We start from the raw sequence: 20,980 nt of genomic DNA, 5'->3' as shown, positions 1-20,980 counted from the left end.
GTGGGTTTCCTCCGGTTTGCTCCCACACTCCAAAAATATACTGGTAGGTTAATTGGCTCCCAATACAAATTAACCCTAGTGTGTATGTGTGTGAGCATGTGGTAGGGAATATAGATTGTAAGCTCCACTGGGGCAGGGACTGATATGAATGGCCAAATATTCTCTGTAAAGCGCTACAAAATATGTGCGGGCTATATAAATAACTGATAATAATAATATTATGGTCTTTGTTTATTTAATTTAAAATCTTTTGTCATTCCTAGTGTGTCTGTGTGTGTGTTTTGCAGGGCCGGATTAAGGGGGGGGCGACAGGGGCGGTCGTCCCTGGACCCCCGCACATGGAGGGGCCCCCACTAGCAGCGGTGCAGCCTGCACCCGCCGCTAGTGTCCCCGCCGCTAGTGTAGTGTAGACCGCAGTGAGTGCGGCCATACTACACAGTGGAAAACACACAGCCGCCGGTGGCAGCTGTGTGTTTGTTGGAGCAGCCGATGAGAGTCAGACAGACTCTCATTGGCTGCTGCATCAACGGAGGGAGCCGCCTGGAGCTCAATCATGAGCTCCACCCTCCGGCTCCTCCCGCAGCGTGTGATGATGGGAGAGATGTCATGACGCTGACATCTCTCCCATAGTGCAGTGGAAGAGCCGGGACTCGGAGCGGGCAGCGGTGGTCGCGTCAGGAGCAGGGATTCAGGTAAGTTGTGCATAGGGGTTGGCCGCTACAGGGAGCACTGCATAGGGGGGCCGCTACAGGGGGCACTGCATAGGGGGGCCGCTACAGGGGGCATTGCATAGGGGGGGCCGCTACAGGGGGCACTGCACAAGGGGACACTGCATAGGGGGGGCCGCTATAGGGGGACTGCTACAGGGGTCACTGTATAGGGGGGCCTCTTCATGGGGGCACTGGGGGGTGCTACTAGGGTCAATGCATAGGGGGGACAACTACTGGCCCCACTGTATAGGGGGGGACTACTACTGGGGGCAATGCATAGGGGGGGAATACTACTGGGGGCACTATATAAGCGGCACTGCATGGGGGGACCACTACTGGGGCCGGGTGGCACTATATAAGGGGCACTACTGGGGGCACTGTATAGGGGGACCACTACTGGGGGGCATTATATAAGAACTGCATAGGGGGACCGCTACTGGGGGCACTGCATAAGGGGCATTACTACAGAGGGCACTGCATAGGGGGGACCATTACTGGGGGCACTGCATAAGGAGCACTGCTACTGGGGACATTGCATAAGTGGCCCCCACAAGATTGTTGCCCAGGGGCCCCCACAGACCTTAATCCAGCCCTGATGTTTTCTGTGTGTTTGTAGTGTAGTGGGAGTTTTGGAGTGTGTTTGTTTATCTTTAATTTTGTGTTATTTGTAAATTTGTCTGTGTTAATATGTCAGGGTCAGAGGTTAGTGAGGTGGAGGGGGTTGTAGGCCAGGATCCTCAGTCCTCTGATGAGGAGAGTGCTGCTGCACCCAGGAGATGCACCAGGACCAAGTCTGGTCGCTTGGTCAAATATTCTTTTGGTGAAAACATGTCCTTGGTGACCAAGGTCATTATGTATCACCGTCAGCTTTTTGGGCGCAGAGCAGCATGGGTATCTACCCATAAAAACAATGCCATATGGCAGAAGGTGTTGGTGGCGGATATGCTGAGGGTCCTGTGCGCAGGACCATAGATATCTACAAAAAGCACCTATCACAGATATCAAGCACTGTGTCAAAAAGAAGATGGTGAAGGAGGCAAAGTCTACAGGGGGGACAGGTGGTGGATCTCCCTATGTTGCTGAATATCTGGACTACGAGGAGCCCCTGAAGGTGCGGATTCCTACCGTGGTAGTGGAGTGCACACATGTGCGTGACACAGATGCATCCAAGCAGTCTGGTAATTATACATTTATTGTAATTATTGTCTAAATGTTTGAACCATGTTGTTTTGACAGTGGTTCTGTTTGAGGCTATGGCGGTATATTTACTAGTGTGGGTTTTTAGAAGTGGATAAGTTGCCCATAGTCACCAATCAGATTCTAGCTATTATCTTCTAGATATATGTTAAGCTGCACTTTAGTAAATATACACCTGTGTGTGCCTCCAAGCCATCTTTTATCATATTGTATTTGCTGGGTTTTATAGTGATGTCTAATGTATTGAGTGTATTGTAGCCATCATGTGGATTGGTTTCCATAGGTGGAAAGTGCAGGGTTATGTTCTTTTAACCAACATCTAAGTGTGTGTACTTATATTGTTTTGGCAGGCCACTACCATTACAAAGTAATGCTTGTATTGTCTAATGTAATGTTGTAGACACCCCAACACATGCGTTGTGCTTAAAATCAAAAACACATCCTCAATGTGATCTTGTTTAGTTGTTATGAATGATATGAACATAATTCTCTCTAAAGTGTTAAATATGTTATTTTGTATTGGTGGTTTCAATCCAATAATACCTGTTGCCACATGTGGTGTGACAACACCTATATACCCAGTGCTTATGTTTTTGATTTTGGAGTCACAAATTGTAATGTACAATTATAAGGTGTATAGCAGGTCCAAAACAGTTTTTGCCTTAATACATTTAGTTCCCTTCATCATGTAACTGAAATGTGTGTTGATTGATTTGAAAGTTGCTGTCATTTGAATTAAATTTCTAACATTTAAAAAAAACCTGTAACCATCATATCTATTGAGTAACAGTACTTTAATTCACAGTAACCTTTATATGAAAAGCAAAAAATACTACTACAGCATTTTTCACAAAAACTGAATTTAATTTGTTCATGCATTTTTACCGTGTTAAATGCTTTTTGCCAGGGGGAGATTGCTATAAATGTTTAATGTTAATGTGTACTATTCTGTTTAGAATAAAAACTTTTTTTTACATTCATAACTTTATTTATTTTTTTCACACAGCATAGCAAGAAAAACTGCAGCACCAAGGCGTACAGTGAGCCTGATTCAGACCCATTCGTAAGCGTCCGCACGCTCGCTCTAAGCGATGGTCGCACAACTGTGCATGCGTATGGTTCGCAATGCGCTTGCGCAAACCAGTCATTGCGGTCGGAAATCGTGCGCTCGTAAAACACAGGGGCTGCTATTTTGAGTGACAGAATGTGCCGTTTGTGGGTGGTAACAGGGGAAGGTGCTTGAAAACAGATTATTACAGAGCATCCAAAAATAAAATAAATTACTATAAAAGGTCTGTATGTATGTTGACATTTTAGTCAACCACATTGTTTTTTTTTAAATACCTAAACAATTAAGACATAACATTACGAAAGCAGTTGAGAAGCTGTGGGCGCAGCAACTGTGGTTGATTAACCCTATACCAAAAACAAACCAAAACCTTTACAAACTGTACATTAAAATATATAAATAAAAAGGAAGGCGTCAATGTGCACACCACCACTGTCACATTACTGTGTTGTGCATTAACACAACGTATAGTGTAGTATGATAGAAATGTTCAATGAGTTTTAACGTTTCAGTGATGTAATTTGTCAAATGAGGTTTTTAAAAAAAATGACTTTACTACTCTCTACAATAGCAAAATAAAGACAGTGGTTTTAAAATATTAATATTACGTCCAAAGTTCAGGCAAATAATTACTTACACACTATTTTTATATTGACAAATATCTGGCCACAGTATTTGGGATTTACTGTCTCAGTCTTAGGAATGTAAAACTTAACAACAAATACTTTTAAAAGTACTATACATTTTTCATCTGCAGTCTCACAGCCAGGACAACAGCCAAGATCAGCAGGCAGAAAGGTCTCCACCTAATGTTGACGAAGAGACAATTACATTACAAGTAAGCCCGCCACACCACCAATGCTGTGTGAATTCAGCAAGTATTTTCACCAACACCCCAAACACACCACACACCACCACCATCCATAAGAACACGACATGAAATAGCTAAGGAAAGGTTTTGGAACACCTGGGGCCAACACCAAAACCAACAGCTGGAAAATCTCCATAAACAAGTTACAGAAATAAGCACACAGACCAGACATATACATCGTATGTCGAGAAATGTCAGCATTTTAACGACCGAGGTAACGAGAGTAGGTAACATACTTGCACAAATGTGCACTGACAACATAACTTTCCATGATACATTTGTGCACTTAATGGAGGACAACCAAAATTTCCATCAGGCTTACCTCATACTTGCCGACAATCAGTTCCCTCCTTCCGGGAGGGAGCTGATTGTCGGCTAACAGCAGGGGGTGTACACGGCCATGACATCACATTTGGGGGCGGAGCCGCTTGTTTGCGTCATTGTGGCCCCGCCCCCTCTTCACAACGCCATTATTTTCGGCACTGTGAAGCAGGGGGTGGAGCCACGATGACGCGATTCAGCGCGAATCGCGTCACCGGGCCCCCCCAGTGCCGGGTTTTTAATATTAAGTCTGCGGGGGGTAGGGAGGGATGCCGGCTTCCGGGAGCAGCACCCGAAAATTGGAAGGCTCCCGGCCAAATCGGGAGGGTAGGCAAGCCTGGCTTACCTACACATGCTGGAGGCTAACAACACATCAGCAAACAGTGATTAAAATAATGGAATCACATAATAGTGCTACTAGAGACTTAAATACTAGCCTAAACAATTTAGGTAGACAACTAATTAATTGCTTACGAGATGATGATGCCAGAACTTCAGGGGGTACCACCCCATATACAACACCAATGGGTTCTCCTGTATGGTGTACTTTGTGGAGTATCAGCCAATTCTCTACTGCGCAAAGAGGACACTCCTCCGGTAGGAGTCATGACTATAAGAACAAATAAGATATACAGTATATTGTTTGAATCATGCGTTTGTATATTTTGGCAGAGATGTTGAAAATTTTACGTGTAAATAATGTTTAGTGATGTTTTTTTTGTTTGTATTTTTATTCAAAAACATGTTGACTTGCCTTAAAAAATACTTTTGCAACTCACTGCAAAAAACACAGTCATGGACTGTCTCATCTATGGGGTGGCTGTGTTGCTAAAAAATGTTAATAAGTTTGGAAACATTATTTGTCTTTGTGTTTCTTGTCTATTTAAATTTGAACTTACAAAATATTGACAAAAAATATAGGTAACATCTATACATTTCACAAAGTACAGTGGGCATATAGTTTTGAAAAAAGGCAAAAATAAAATGTTCTAAGTATAAAAAATAAACATTTGAAATACATCTTCAGACTTCTTCTTTTGAGGTTAATTATATGTATGTTGTGGATAAATCATGTACATTATGTGGTCTTTCATCACTATTTCTACACAAACACAATACTTAAGATTAATATACAGGCAAGAAAATAATTAGTTGGACATATATCTTTAAACTATGAGCGGTATCCAAATAGCCCCGAACATTGTTCCGGCTCTAATTGATCCCCGCGATCGGCGAAAAACTGTGATTTTTTGCAGATTATCCCCGATTTTCGCCTCTGTTTTTTTTCACCCTATCCTATTATTTTGATCAAAATAATAGGATAGATCTCCTGAAAATACATAGGAGCCGCGATAAGCTTGCAGACCTATGTGTTTTCACCTTTTTTTTTTGGTGAAAAAACGGCACTTATCATGAAGTATTTTTCACGACACATCAGGTCCCCAAACCCCCCTCCCAATAAGTGCCAGCATCGGGCCGAATTCGGGGCTAATTGGATAGCCCCAGGTGAGGTAATTAGCCACAGCTAATTGGATACCCCTGATATATTTCTAAGAGTCACTGTGAATCTTTTATGTTGTGTTTATTGTTAAGTAAATAGAAAAATACAATTTAAAATTTAATTGAAAAGCTGTTCTCAAAGCAGTTGCATATCCAATTCGCTGGCCAAAAGCTGGTGCATTTGAAACTTCTATTTCCACACCGTGTTTCACGCATTTACGGCCGATATTTTAAAATATGATTGATGATAAATTTCTGTGTTTCTCATATGTGTATGGAAAGCACTGCTGTATTGAGTTGATGGGGTATTCATTTCTTTTAGCGTTTAGAGACGCATTTTAAGTACAAAAACTTCCGTGTTCACCTCCGTGAAGATGGAAAATACTCCAATTTTTGCCATAGTAAATTCCTGTGTTTAAAAAAATGCCTAAATACTTCTGTAAATGCAAAAATGGACCAACACAGTGCTTAGTAAATTCCCCCCCAGGTGTTTTTCATCAAAATAAAGTTTAATCTGGTTAAAAATGTCTTCACCTGTTGTACGTCCAATCTAAAGTCAACAGAATAATATATCCTCTTCTACATCATATCTATCTATATATCTAGCTATCTATCTTGTACAAATATCACACCAGCATTGCTAGGTTAGCAAGTTCTGTGGACTCATCTACCTGTAATGTGTAATATGGGCAACTTTTAGTTCCCTATAAAACTGTGCACTCAACATTATCAGACATGTCATGATTCTTTTGATTGAGTAATATTTTACTTACCATTTTAAAACATGTAACATACTGTATAAAAACTACATAAAATAAAACATAGTGACGCTTGACAGGCATAACACAACAACATATCTAAAATTCAATACCAATTCCAACATTCGGTGAATAGAACCAAAGCCTAAGATATAGCACCTAGAGGCAAATTTAAATACACTTCCACATCGAACCACCATAGCTATAGCAATATAAATGTTCTAAATATAATGACCTAAAATGTAACAACTATAACAATTAAATGTAACAATTATAACAATTCCAACTACCTTAACCAAAATAAATATTAACCATGGTGAAAATCTATAAAGTTATAATGGGTATCAAAAACACTAACACATCAACTACGATTGGGACTATAAATATAGTGATGGTAAGTATGAAAGTGTACTTTGCTGATTATAAGTGCATTGATTATAAATGTGTTTACTACAATTATAGTAAGTATAACTATAGGTGTGATATCTGTCATTTTACTAACTAATTATATAGTGACAATAATAGTGACTATGAATAACTTAATTACCAGTATTAAACCATATATATTGTGTCTGTAAATATAACTACATATATACTAACTATAAATACAACCTTACATGCTTACCCAATTATAACCAAAATATATAATTCATGAAAACACATATACTTGCAGACATTTTAAAAAATGTCTATGCCCATATAAAATGTACTAGCTATCTCATTTTACAATATACATTTTATGCTTATACATAGCATCACATATATATGCAAAAAGAAGGAAAGAGAAAGGAAGAGAGAAATAGCAAAAAATAAATATTTTTGTTTTAAATAACTTAAAAGCTTCACTGGTTCTCTTATCATAACTTAAATACACAAGAAAGTCATACACTCACGGTAAGGGATTGTTCGCCAAGGGATAAACTACTATGAAATCTTCCTTATTTCTTTAGGATGATGCAAATCTGGACTCCAGCTATCTACCCCTAATCTGATTAAATGTCACTTCTGCCTTACGTGTAATATAAACGTGCCTTTCATGCTGAACAGTAAGGCAAATCAAAGACAACCAGGCTTCAACTACCGATCACTCAGAAGCCATAAACGAGCAATAGACACTTTAGGTATGGCACACATTTATTTTAAACTGTTTACTATTTTTATTAACAAAATTTTCCATCGATCGTCTACCCGACAAAGAGGAAGAGAGACTAATGCGGTTACTGAGCAACTACCTCTAAGTGGCATAATATGACTTACTCCAGTTCATTTTTAGGCCAGAGTACACTCCAAATAAATCTACGACTTGAAGAGCTGCTGGTAGCCCAATTACATACATTAGATAAACACAATAATAAGTAGTCAGCATATAAAGCCACCCTATCTTCCCTTCCAGCCACTCTCAACTCTATGTCTGAATGAGACCATATGATACATGCCAGTGGCTCTGTCGCCAAAGCAAATCGTATGAAGGACCCTCGAAGAAAAGCCTTAAAGGCATCTCATACAACTGACATCGGGGCACTACCAGCATTTACTTCAAAATATCCTTCCCACATCTCTTCCAGCTCTAACCCCGTCCCCATTTGTTTTAACCATGAGGGATGTAATTTCCTTTATTATCAACAGTGAATGGTCTTATAGGCCTCTTGCTTTGTATTCCATATGCAATATCTTGGACAACAATGTACAAAAAACCAAGGTCTATATGTGAAAAAGTGTGATGGGTGGAAGAGAAACAGGAAAATTGGCTAACATCAGGATGTCTCCACACAACCACCCACCCCAATTCTTTTACAAAATTTGAATAACCAGAAGCACCCTGAATAAAGGAGCTCATAGAGGCCCTCCACCAATCTAAAACTCGGTCGATAATGGTATTGAAATCTCCCAGGCATACCACAGGTGTATCAGGGAATTTTGCAAAAAAGTCGGCAGCTCGCCTTAAAACATCAAATGAAAAAGGAGGAGAAAAAAAAAATGCCAAAATAAAATTAGGAATAGAAGAAATAATACAGTCAAGAAAAACATAACGACCATAAGTGTCAATTTGTAATGACTAACACAAATGGAACGTTTTTATTAATCAAAATGGAGACCCCTCTAGATGATGAAGTATACATAGAGTGGCAAGCCCAACTTACCCAAGGGCGTTTAAGTGTCAATGATTTACTCCAGACTAAATGTGTCTCCGTTAAACACAAAATATCAGAATTATATTGTTTAAGTAGCTTAAAAACTAATGACTTTTTCAGGTGATCATTTACACCTCTAACAATCCAAGTTAGAAAATGTAACATTAAAAATAACAAAAACTAATACAGGTTGAGTCTCCCATATCCAAAATGCTTGGCACCATGGATATTTTGGATATCGGAATATACCGTATTTTGGAATATTTGCATACCATTATCAAATATCTTGGGAAAGGGACCCAAATCTAAACACATAATTCATTTTTGTTGCATATACACCTTATACACATAGCCTGCAGGTATTTTATACAATATTTTCAATAATTTTGTGCCTTAAATAAAGTTTGTGTGCAAGAGAGCCATCAAAAAGCAAAGGTTTTACTATCTCAGTCATGCTAAAAAAAATTCTGCATTTCGGAATATTCCGTATTTCGGAATATTTGGATATGGGAGATTCAAACTGTATTACAAAGAGAAAGGAGAGACCAGTGCAGCAAAAAAAGAAAAAGGAAGAAAAAGAACATAAAAAACAGACAGAGGGCCTGATTCAGACCCGCTCGCGAGTGCACAGCGCTCGCAAGCGGTTCGATGGTGGCCCAGTGCGCACGCGCGGCGCGAGCCCGGGAGTGAATAGACCTTCACTCGCTCCGGAGCTCGCAGCAAAACGGGGCGGCTCTCGATGTTGATCGACAGCTCGCCCCATTTTGTAGGCGGGTAGGGGGGGTGGCTGAACAAACAGAGGCATTCCCGAAGGAACACCTGCCGTTTGTGGGTGGCCATACTGACATCACTTGTGATGTCAGTAGTGGACTTCCGGCTCTATTAGAGCTGGAAGTCCACTTGGCATTGCGAGTGCTGAGACCCTACCACAAGGGTCTCCTTGCAATACTGATGGTCGTGATAATCGCGACCATCGCCAGGTTGCTCGCACAAGCTGTGGGTGGTCAACCACAGCTGTGCAAGTGGCCTGGAGGCCAGAAATTAAAAAAAAAATAGGGACGCCCTGATTCAGAGCGAGCGCACACAAATAGCGTGTGCCTCTGAATCAGGCACACAATCTCTACAATTCAATCCCAACCAACCTTCCCCTATCCTGTACACCCCCCATTCCTGAAGTATACTTATCCCCTTACTTTAAATGACACAAGAATAACAAAACTAGAGAAGAGAAAAAAAAGAACATTTGCTAAAACAGCCACCAATGCAAGGGAGCTCTCCATATATCCTTAATGTCCATAGATCTAACACTATATAAAATGACATATTAATTGAAATTATATGCCTGAAGCAACATCCCCTCCACAACAACATTCTGCCTAATCTTAAATAAATGAGATGAATCAGAAGCTAGCTGTCTACTGCCAGGTTTTCGAAGATCCAACCATGCCTGAAAATAATGAATTCACCAGTCTCCAACTGAAATATCTTAGTGAGTGTAAGTACTCTCAGGTCCAAGAGTAATAACTTGTATGAGATCCATGAGTAATGGCTCAGGTGCTCCAAAGCCATAAATGTATTATTGAATTTACTAGCCTCCTAATGATAAATCTTATAGAAGTAAGTACTCACAAATCCAGTGTTTGTTTTAGTGCTATAGAGAAAGGAATTGCTGCATGCACAGTAAATACTCCAAAGCCAATCACTGCTATTTATAGATTTATAAATACGTATTCTCAAATCAGAGAGTAGCAACATAAATACTTTAGCTAATGAAGGTGCTGCAAATGCAAACTTTTAAGTATAAAACACAGGATCTTGCTGCAGAATAATACTTCCAAAGGAGCACAAATAATGAATTCACCAGTGATAAAGGCAAATTGTCAGGTAATCAGGCTATCTGGAAAAGAAAGGGTTACAGCCGGAGTGCAAGCAGACACACACAGCAATGGTGTCAAACAATACTCTAAACTTTATTAGGCATCAAGCATTTATATAGCTTCTTCATAGTTATCTTATCATTTCTAGGCATGCATACTAACAATTTGATTAAGTCACGTATACACTGGGAGCTATTACCTGTGTCAGCAGGAGGGGCCAGCATTGTATTATTAAGAACACTAACACTACATATTTCTTGACACATAATTAAGAGATTCTGCTCATTATTTCTGAGAAACCAGATACGACCTTGCATTTCAAAATTGTTGATACATCTCCACCACTTCTCACAACAGATGCAAAGAACTTCTTATCAACAGGTGCACATTCCTGTCTCAGCATAAATTTGTACAAACCAATATCCAGAGTTTAACTCTATAAATCCTGGCTTTTTGTTCAAATTACTATATTCTAAATAACCTACCTTTCCCAATATTGATTGACCTCCATAGTGACCCATATTTCACAGCTTAGGAAACCTACTGATTCCATGCAGTAGGTTTAGAGATCAATTAGTGTCACTATCCCAGTTGCCAAGCCTATCTACTACTATCGACTGTTATTTATCTAATAAAGACACCATCTATTATGGGAACTATTCATGAGGGGTAAGATTATATGTAATGCACTCAGCAAGGACTGTTACTTATTGATAGGAATTTGGATCAAATCAATAGATAATGGGTGTAAAGTCTTACATTTTGAGGAGTCAGATATGCTTGAACCACATGTGAGGCAATTGCGTAGTCCATCAGGATGTTGGAGGTCACAATGGTTGCAGTAAGGACTGATTGGAGTATACCAAGGTGCCCCTTGAACAGCCAGACCAAGGGATAATGTTAGCTCTTTTATCCTTAGAAGGAAAACACTACAATGTTAGCGACTTCTTAATAAGCCATTTGCATTTTCTACAGTAGGCTAAGGTCGAATAGTTCTACTGTAACTGTTAACATGATAACTGGGGGTGGTTTCAGGGCAGCCTCCTTTGCTGCCCTATCTGCTAATGCATTCCCTCTTACCTCCATAGTATTGTGTCTGGTGTGTGCTTTTACCTTTATAACAGCCACTTGCCTAGACAACTGCAGAGCAGCAAACAAGAATATCATGCAATCTGCATGTTTAATAGGCTTACCAGATGACCCCATAAAATTTCTACTCGGCCATATTGGTCCATAATCATGAGCGGTCCCATAGGCATACAGTGAATCAGTATATATTAGGGGTGTGCACCGGCCACTTTTCGTGTTTTGTGTTTTGGATCTGGATCTTTCTTCGTGTTTTGGATCTAGATTGGTTTTGCCAAAACCACCCTTCCGTGTTTTGGGTTCTGGGTTTTGTGTTTTGGATCTGTATTTTTTTTAAAAAAAGCATAAAAACAGCTAAAATCACAGAATGTGTTGGTTTTTCTGCTCCTATGCTATTATTAACCTCAATAACCTTAATTTCCACTAATTTCCAGTCTATTCTGAACACCTCACACCTCACAATAGTGTTTTTATGTCCAAAAGGTTGCACCGAGGTAGCTGGATGACTATGCTAAGCGACACGAGTGGGCGGCACAAACACGTGACCCATCTAGGAGTGATACTGCAGTGGCAGACAGGATGGCAGTTTGAAAAACTAGGCCCCAAACTGTACATAATGCAAAGAAAAAAAAGAGGTGCAAGATGGAATTGTCCTTGGGCCCTCCCACCCACCCTTATGTTGTATAAACAGGACATGCACACTTTAACAAAGCAATCATTTCAGCGCCAGGGTCTGCACACAACTGTGGCTGAAATGATTGGTTCGTTTGGGGCCCCACAAAACAAGCTGGCAATTAATCTGTCCCTGCACAAACTGGCTCTAAGGCGGCAAGATGTCGTCCTCATCCTCCTCATCCACCGATTCCTCACCCTCTTCAGTGTTGTGTACATCCTCATCCTCACAGAGTATTAACTCGTCCCCGCTGGAATCCACCACCACAGGTCCCTCTGTACGTTCTGGAGGCTGGTCTCCCTGGAAGAGTTGATAATTCATTTTTATGAACATCATCTTCTCCACATTTTGTGGAAGCAATCTCCTACGCCTTTCGCTGACAAGGTTCCCGGCTGCACTAAACACTCTTTCGGAGTACACACTGGAGGGGGGGTCAACTCATTTAAAATAGAGCCAGTTTGTACAGGGGCCTCCAAATTGCCTCTTTTTACTGCCAGTACAGGTATGGACTGTCTGACTTGCCTACTTGGATGCTGTCACCGATGTAATCCTCCACCATTCTGTCAATGGTGACAGTATCATATGTAGTGACAGTAGACATGTCAGAAATTGTTGCCAGGTCCTTCAGTCCGGACCAGATGTCCAAACTTGGTCCTGCCTGCCCTGCATCACCGCCAGCGGGTTGCTTAGGATACCTAAGTTTTTTCCTGGCAGCCCCAGTTGCGGGAGAAAATGAAGAAGGAGCTGTTGACGTGTCACGTTCCGCTTCAGCTGACAGTGTGTTCACCAGCAGGTCTTTGCACCTCTGCAGGCTTGTGTCGGCCGGAAAGAGAGACACCACATAGGCTTTAAACCTAGGATCGAGCACGGTGGACAAAATGTAGTGGTCTGATTTCAACAGATTGACCACCCTGGAATCCTGGCAAAGCGAATGAAGGGCTTCATCCACAAGTCCCACATGCCGAGCAGAATCGCTCCGTCTTAGCTCCTCCTTCACTTTCTCCAGCTGCTTCTGCAAAAGCCTGATGAGGGGAATGACCTGACTCAAGCTGGCAGTGTCTGAACTGACTTCACGTGTGGCAAGTTCGAAGGGCTGGAGAACCTTGCACAACACGGAAATCATTCTCCACTGCGCTTGAGTCAGGTGCATACCCCCTCCTTTGCCTATGTCATAGGTGAATGTATAGGCTTGAATGGCCTTTTGCTGCTCCTCCATCCTCTGAAGCATATAGAGGGTTGAGTTCCACCGCGTCTCAACCTCTTGCTTCAGGTGATGGCGGGGCAGGTTCAAGAGTGTTTGCTGGCGCTCCAGTCTTTGGCACGCAGTCGCTGAATGGCGAAAGTGGCCAGAAATTGTTCGGGCCGCCCAAAGCGTCTCCTGCACGCCCCTGTCGCTTTTCAGAAAATTCTGCACCACCAAGTTTATTGTGTGAGCAAAACATGGGACATGCTGGAATTTGCCCAGATGTGATGCCCGCACAATATTGGTGGCATTGTCAGATATCACAAATCCCCAGGAGAGTCTAAGTGGGGTAAGCCACTGGGTGATGATTTCCCTCAGTTTCTCTAAGAGGTTGTCGGCGGTGTGCCTCTTTCTGAAACCGGTGATACACAGCGTAGCCTGCCTTGGAACGAGCTGGCGTTTCTGAGATGCTGCTACTGGTGACGCTGCTGCTGTTGCTGCGTAAGGTGATACATCTACCCAGTGGGCTGTCACAGTCATATAGTCCTTAGTCTGCCCTGTTCCACTTGTCCACATGTCCGTGGTTAAGAGGACATTGGGTACAACGGCATTTTTCAGGACCCTGAGGACACTTTTTCTGACATTTCTGTACAGTCTCGGTATCGCCTGCCTAGTGAAGTGGAATCTAGACGGGATTTGGAACCGGGGACACACTACCTCCATCAATTGTCTAAATCCCACTGCACTAATGGCGGATACCGGACGCACGTCTAACACCAACATAGCAGTCAAGGCCTCAGTTATATGTTTTGCTTCAGGATGACTGCTGTCGTACTTCATCCTCCTCGCTAAGGACTGTTGGAGGGTCAATTGTTTAGTAAAAGTAGTGGTGTTCCTACTTCCTCTCTGGGATGATGAACGACTCCCAGCAGCATCAACAGCAGTAGCGGCAGCAGGAGGTGTAGCAATGCAGGATCCTCCGGAGGAATCCCGGATAGGAGAGTCAGTCATGCCAGTGACATGGCCTGCAGGACTACTTCCGATCCTGACTAAGGAGGAAATTGACGAGGAGGGAGTTGACGGTGTGGTTTACAGGCGCTTGGATACAACAGGACAACGGGATTTAGGTGTCCCTGGACTGCTTACGGTCTTAGCCAAAGTTTCTGAACTTGACAGTAACTTATTATGAACACTCTGCAGGTGCCGTATAAGGGAGGATGTTCCTAGGTGGTTAACGTCCCTACCCCTACTTATTCCACCTTTACATATGGTACATATGGCAAGACAGTTGTTGTCCGGATTTGGATAGAAATATTGCCAGACCAAAGAGGTGGAATGTTTGGTCTTCTGCCCAGGCATGACCGTGATGGGCTTTTTCATCCCACGGACAACAACTGTCTCCCCCGGAGCCTGATTTAAACAAACCACATCACCATCAGAATCCTCCTCGCCAACTTCCTCCTCAGCGCCAGCTACACCAGTATCCTCATCCTGTTGTACTTCAACAGTGACATCTTCAATTTGCATATCAGCAAGTGGACTGTGGGTGCCCCTTTCAGCACTTGCAGGGGGCATGCAAATGGTGGAAAGAGCCACCTCTTCCCGTCCAGTGCTGGGAAGGTCAGGCATCGCAACCACCACCACACTTGGACTCTCCTTGGGGATTTGTGATATCTTCTTAGAACGCACAGTTCTTCGCTGTGCTTTTGCCAGCTTAACTCATTTGATTTTTTTAGTGGGAGGAGGGCTTCCATCGTCATGTGAAGCTGAACCACTAGTCATGAACATAGGGAAAGACCTTACCCATTCCTTGCCAGTCCGTGTCTTAAATGGCATATTGGCAAGTTTACGTTTCTCTTCAGATGATTTAAATGTTTTTTTCAAGGTCATTTTCCTGAACTTTGCCATTTGGGATTGTATGTGCCCTCTACTATGACATTGGGCATCGGCCTTGGCAGACGACGTTGATGGCATGTTATCGTCTATGTCATGACTAGTGGCAGCAGCTTCAGCACTAGGAGGAAGTGGTTCTTGATCTTTCCCTATTTTATTTTGATCGGAGAAAGTTTGGTCCTCCATTTATGTTATATTGATATATACGTGCGGCTAAGGCGCACACAAACACAAAAAATAATTTGTTATTTTTGTTGGAGACTAGTGCACTTTGTGGGTTACACCACCCTTTAAGAAATGAGCCAGCCGGTCCTTTACTTATGGGACACAGGCGCACGCTTGGCACTACTTTGTTGATGCACGTGCGGCTACTGCGCACACAATTCACAAACACAAAAAAATATTTTTTTTATTTTGTTTGGAGTGCCCTTTGGGGGTTACAGCACCCTTTAGTGGTCAATCCAGCCGGCCCTTTATTTATGGGACACAGGCGCACGCTTGGCACTTTTTTGTTGATGCACGTGCGGGTACTGCGCACACAATTCACAAACACAGAAAATATTTTTTTATTTTGTTTGGAGTGTACTTTGGGGGTTACAGCACCCTTTAACGGACAAGCCAGCCGGCCCTTTACTTATGACACAGGTGCACGCTTGGCACTACTTTGTTGATGCACGTGCGGCTACTGCGCACACAATTCACAAACAAAAAAATATTTTTTTTAATTTTGTTTGTAGTGCCCTTTGGGGGTTACAGCACCCTTTAACGGACAAGCCAGCCGGCCTTTTACTTATGGGACACAGGCGCACGCTTGGCACTACTTTGTTGATGCACTGCGGCTACTGCGCACACAATTCACAAACACAAAAAAATATATTTTTTTATTTTGTTTGGAATGCCCTTTGGGGGTTACAGCACCCTTTAGCGGTCAATCCAGCCGGCCCTTTATTTATGGGACACAGGCGCATGCTTGGCACTACTTTGTTGATGCACGTGCCGCTACTGCGCACACAATTCACAAACAAAAAAATATTTTTTTTAATTTTGTTTGTAGTGCCCTTTGGGGGTTACAGCACCCTTTAATGGACAAGCCAGCCGGCCTTTTACTTATGGGACACAGGCGCACGCTTGGCACTACTTTGTTGATGCACGTGCGGCTACTGCGCACACAATTCACAAACACAAAAAAATATATTTTTTAATTTTGTTTGGAATGCCCTTTGGGGGTTACAGCACCCTTTAGCGGGCAATCCAGCCGGCCCTTTATTTATGGGACACAGGCGCATGCTTGGCACTACTTTGTTGATGCACGTGCCGCTACTGCGCACACAATTCACAAACAAATAAAAATATATTTTTATTTTGTTTGGAGTGTACTTTGGGGGTTACAGCACCCTTTAATGGACAAGCCAGATGGCCCTTTACTTATGACACAGGCGCACGCTTGGCACTACTTTGTGGATGCACGTGCGGCTACTGCGCACACAATTCACAAACAAAAAAATATATTTTTTTATTTTGTTTGGAGTGTACTTTGCGGGTTACAGCACCCTTTAACGGACAAGCCAGCCGGCCCTTTACTTATGACACAGGTGCACGCTTGGCACTACTTTGTTGATACACGTGCGGCTACTGCGCACACAATTCACAAACACAGAAAATATTTTTTTATTTGGTTTGGAATGGAGTGTACTTTGGGGGTTACAGCACCCTTTAACGGTCAAGCCAGCCGGCCCTTTACTTATGGACACAGGCGCACGCTTGGCACTACTTTGTTGATGCACGTGCGGCTACAGCGCACACAATACACAAACACAGAAAATATTTTTTTATTTGGTTTGGACTGGAGTGTATTTTGGGGGTTACAGCACCCTTTAACGGTCAAGCCAGCCGGCCCTTTACTTATGACACAGGCGCATGCTTGGCACTACTTTGTTGATGCACGTGCGGCTACTGCGCACACAATTCACAAACACAGAAAATATTTTTTATTTGGTTTAGACTGGAGTGTACTTTGGGGGTTACAGCACCCTTTAACGGTCAAGCCAGCCGGCCCTTTACTTATGACACAGGCGCACGTTTGGCACTACTTTGTTGATGCACGTGCGGCTACTGCGCACACAATTCACAAACACAGAAAATATTTTTTTATTTGGTTTGGACTGGAGTGTACTTTGGGGGTTACAGCCCCTTTAACGGTCAAGCCAGCCGGCCCTTTACTTATGACACAGGCACACGCTTGGCACTACTTTGTTGATGCGCGTGTGGCTACTGCGCACACAATTCACAAACACAGAAAATATTTTTTTATTTGGTTTGGACTGGAGTGTACTTTGGGGGTTACAGCACCCTTTAACGGTCAAGCCAGCCGGCCCTTTACTTATGACACAGGCGCACGCTTGGCACTACTTTCTTGATGCACGTGCGGCTACTGCGCACACAATTCACAAACACAGAAAATATTTTTTTATTTGGTTTGGACTGGAGTGTACTTTGGGGGTTACAGCACCCTTTAACGGTCAAAACAGCCGGCCCTTTACTTATGACACAGGCTCACGCTTGGCACTACTTTGTTGATGCACGTGCGGCTACTGCGCACACAATTCACAAACACAGAAAATATTTTTTTATTTGGTTTGGACTGGAGTGTACTTTGGGGGTTACAGCACCCTTTAACGGTCAAGCCAGCCGGCCCTTTACTTATGACACAGGCGCACGCTTGGCACTACTTTGATGATGCATGTACGGCTACTGCGCACACAATTCACAAACACAGAAAATATTTTTTTATTTGGTTTGGCTGGAGTGTACTTTGGGGGTTACAGCACCCTTTAACGGTCAAGCCAGCCGGCCCTTTACTTATGATACAGGCGCACGCTTGGCACTACTTTGTTGATGCACGTGCGGCTACTGCGCACACAATTCACAAACACAGAAAAAATATTTTTTTTTATAGCACTTGGGGAGAGCACCCCTGACGGACAGAGCACCCCCTGGACAACACTACAGCACCCCTTTAGGACTGGGACACTGCACAGGACTTTGGAGTGGACACAGCCCCTATGGACAACTGACTGCACAACACAGTCCAGACAGCCCCTATGGACTTTGAAGTAGTGGACACAGCCCCTATTAACAACAGCAGCACAGCACAACACAGCCAGCCCCTATAGACTTTGAAGTAGTGGACACAGCCCCTATGGACAACAGCAGCATAGCGCAGCACAGCACAGCACAACACTACTCTACTCTGCACTACACTGCACTACACTACACAGCCCAGCCAGCCCTAACTCCCACCCTCCCTCTTCACTGTCCACAGCCGAGTGAGAAAATGGCACCGACGTGGGTACCTTATATAGGATCCGAAACCCGCGAGACCCGGAAGGCGGGATGATGAAGTTTTGCCTCGATTTCAGATCCGAGTCAGGCGGGAAAAGTCGAGCCTGACTCGGATCGGCCTCAGATCGGGGGGGCTCGGGGGGGTTCAGATTTCAGAAATCCGAACCCGCTCACCCCTAATAATAATTACAGAATGATAATTCAATAAACATGAGAGTAATTGCAAATCTCAGTAATTTCTTTAGGTAAACAGCAAACTTCAGGATAATACATTTCAAAACGGGATGTAGTCAGTTTCCCAGCAGACGGGATGCCAGCTGTTAAAATCCCGGCGTCGGAAGCTCTACCCAGGACTTAAAATAGGTGTCAAAATCCCAATGCGAGTTTAGATCCGGACGCTGGGATCCCAGCAGCCATATGTAAACCGGGGCTTCTTAGTTGTTAGCCTCGTGAGGGGGGGAAAGTTAGGTTTAGGCATCACAAGCGGGTTAGGGTTAGGCTTTGGGGGGCAAGGTTAGGGTTAGGCACCACTGGGGAGGTGTTAGGATTAGGCACCACTGGGGGGGTTAGTGTTAGGCACTAAGGGGGGATGGTTAGGGTTTGGGAACCAAGGGAGGAGGGTTAGGTATGAAGTTGTATTTTCACTACATTAATAATATATACATTCTTAAGCAATAATAATAATTACAGAATTATAATTCAATAAACATGAGAGTAATTGCAAATCTCAGTAATTTCTTTACATATACAGCAAACTGCAGGATAATACATTTCAAAACACATGGACTATCCAGCTTAATTAATTAGCCAGGTGTATATCTGCTAGCAATAATATGTAATAGAATGTATCCAGGATAAATAGCAGATGAAGAAACCAGCAATCTTTCTTAGACAGCTAACAAACAGCTAGAACCAGGGACCAGGCAAGACATGGAATCCTGTGGGAGACTCAGCCAGAACAGAACAACCCACACAGGCCCAAGAGCCAGCACCTGATTAAAACTGCTGGCAAACCAATCACAGTCGACCAGGCCAATGCCCAGGCTGACATCATCATAACAGGTGAACAAGTCAGCAACCATTTCAATGATTCAGTCCAGACTCGACCAGTCGAGTACAGATATAACATTACCCCACCTTTAAGGAGGGGTCAAGGGACTCCAATAACAGGGTTTACCAAGAAACTTTCTATGAAAGCTTCTCATCAAAACCTCAGCATGAAGATCTCTACCAGCCACCCAGGAATGCTCCTAAGGCCATACCCCTTCCAGTGTACCAGGTAATCAAGAACCCTCTCAACTACAAATTCCTGATGACCATCCACCACCACTAGTGTTGGTTTTATGGCACTACACTGCACTACACTACACAGCCCAGCCAGCCCTAACTCCCACCCTCCCTCTTCACTGTCCACAGCCGAGTGAGAAAATGGCACCGACGCGGGTACCTTATATAGGATCCAAAACCCGCGAGACCCGGAAGGCGGGATGATGACGTTTTGCCTCGATTTCAGATCCGAGTCAGGCGGGAAAAGTCGAGCCTGACTCGGATCGGCCTCAGATCGGGGGGGCTCGGGGGGGTTCGGATTTCAGAAATCCGAACCCGCTCACCCCTAATAATAATTACAGAATGATAATTCAATAAACATGAGAGTAATTGCAAATCTCAGTAATTTCTTTAGGTAAACAGCAAACTTCAGGATAATACATTTCAAAACGGGATGTAGTCAGTTTCCCAGCAGACGGGATGCCAACTGTTAAAATCCCGGCGTTGGAAGCTCTACCCAGGACTTAAAATAGGTGTCAAAATCCCAATGCGAGTTTAGATCCGGACGCTGGGATCCCAGCAGTCATATGTAAACCGGGGCTTCTTAGTTGTTAGCCTCGTGAGGGGGGGAAAGTTAGGTTTAGGCATCACAAGCGGGTTAGTGTTAGGCTTTGGGGGGCAAGGTTAGGGTTAGGCACCACTGGGGAGGTGTTAGGATTAGGCACCACTGGGGGGGTTAGTGTTAGGCACTAAGGGGGGATGGTTAGGGTTTGGGAATCAAGGGAGGAGGGTTAGGTATGAAGTTGTATTTTCACTACATTAATAATATATACATTCTTAAGCAATAATAATAATTACAGAATTATAATTCAATAAACATGAGAGTAATTGCAAATCTCAGTAATTTCTTTACATATACAGCAAACTGCAGGATAATACATTTCAAAACACATGGACTATCCAGCTTAATTTATTAGCCAGGTGTATATCTGCTAGCAATAATATGTAATAGAATGTATCCAGGATAAATAGCAGATGAAGAAACCAGCAATCTTTCTTAGACAGCTAACAAACAGCTAGAACCAGGGACCAGGCAAGACAT

The sequence above is a fragment of the Taudactylus pleione genome, unplaced genomic scaffold (assembly GCF_031769625.1).
Source record: "Taudactylus pleione unplaced genomic scaffold, aTauple2 ptg000244l, whole genome shotgun sequence".
Taxonomy (NCBI): domain Eukaryota; kingdom Metazoa; phylum Chordata; class Amphibia; order Anura; family Myobatrachidae; genus Taudactylus; species Taudactylus pleione.
The sequence above is the reverse complement of the archived record's forward strand: the minus strand, read 5'-3'. Positions refer to the sequence as shown.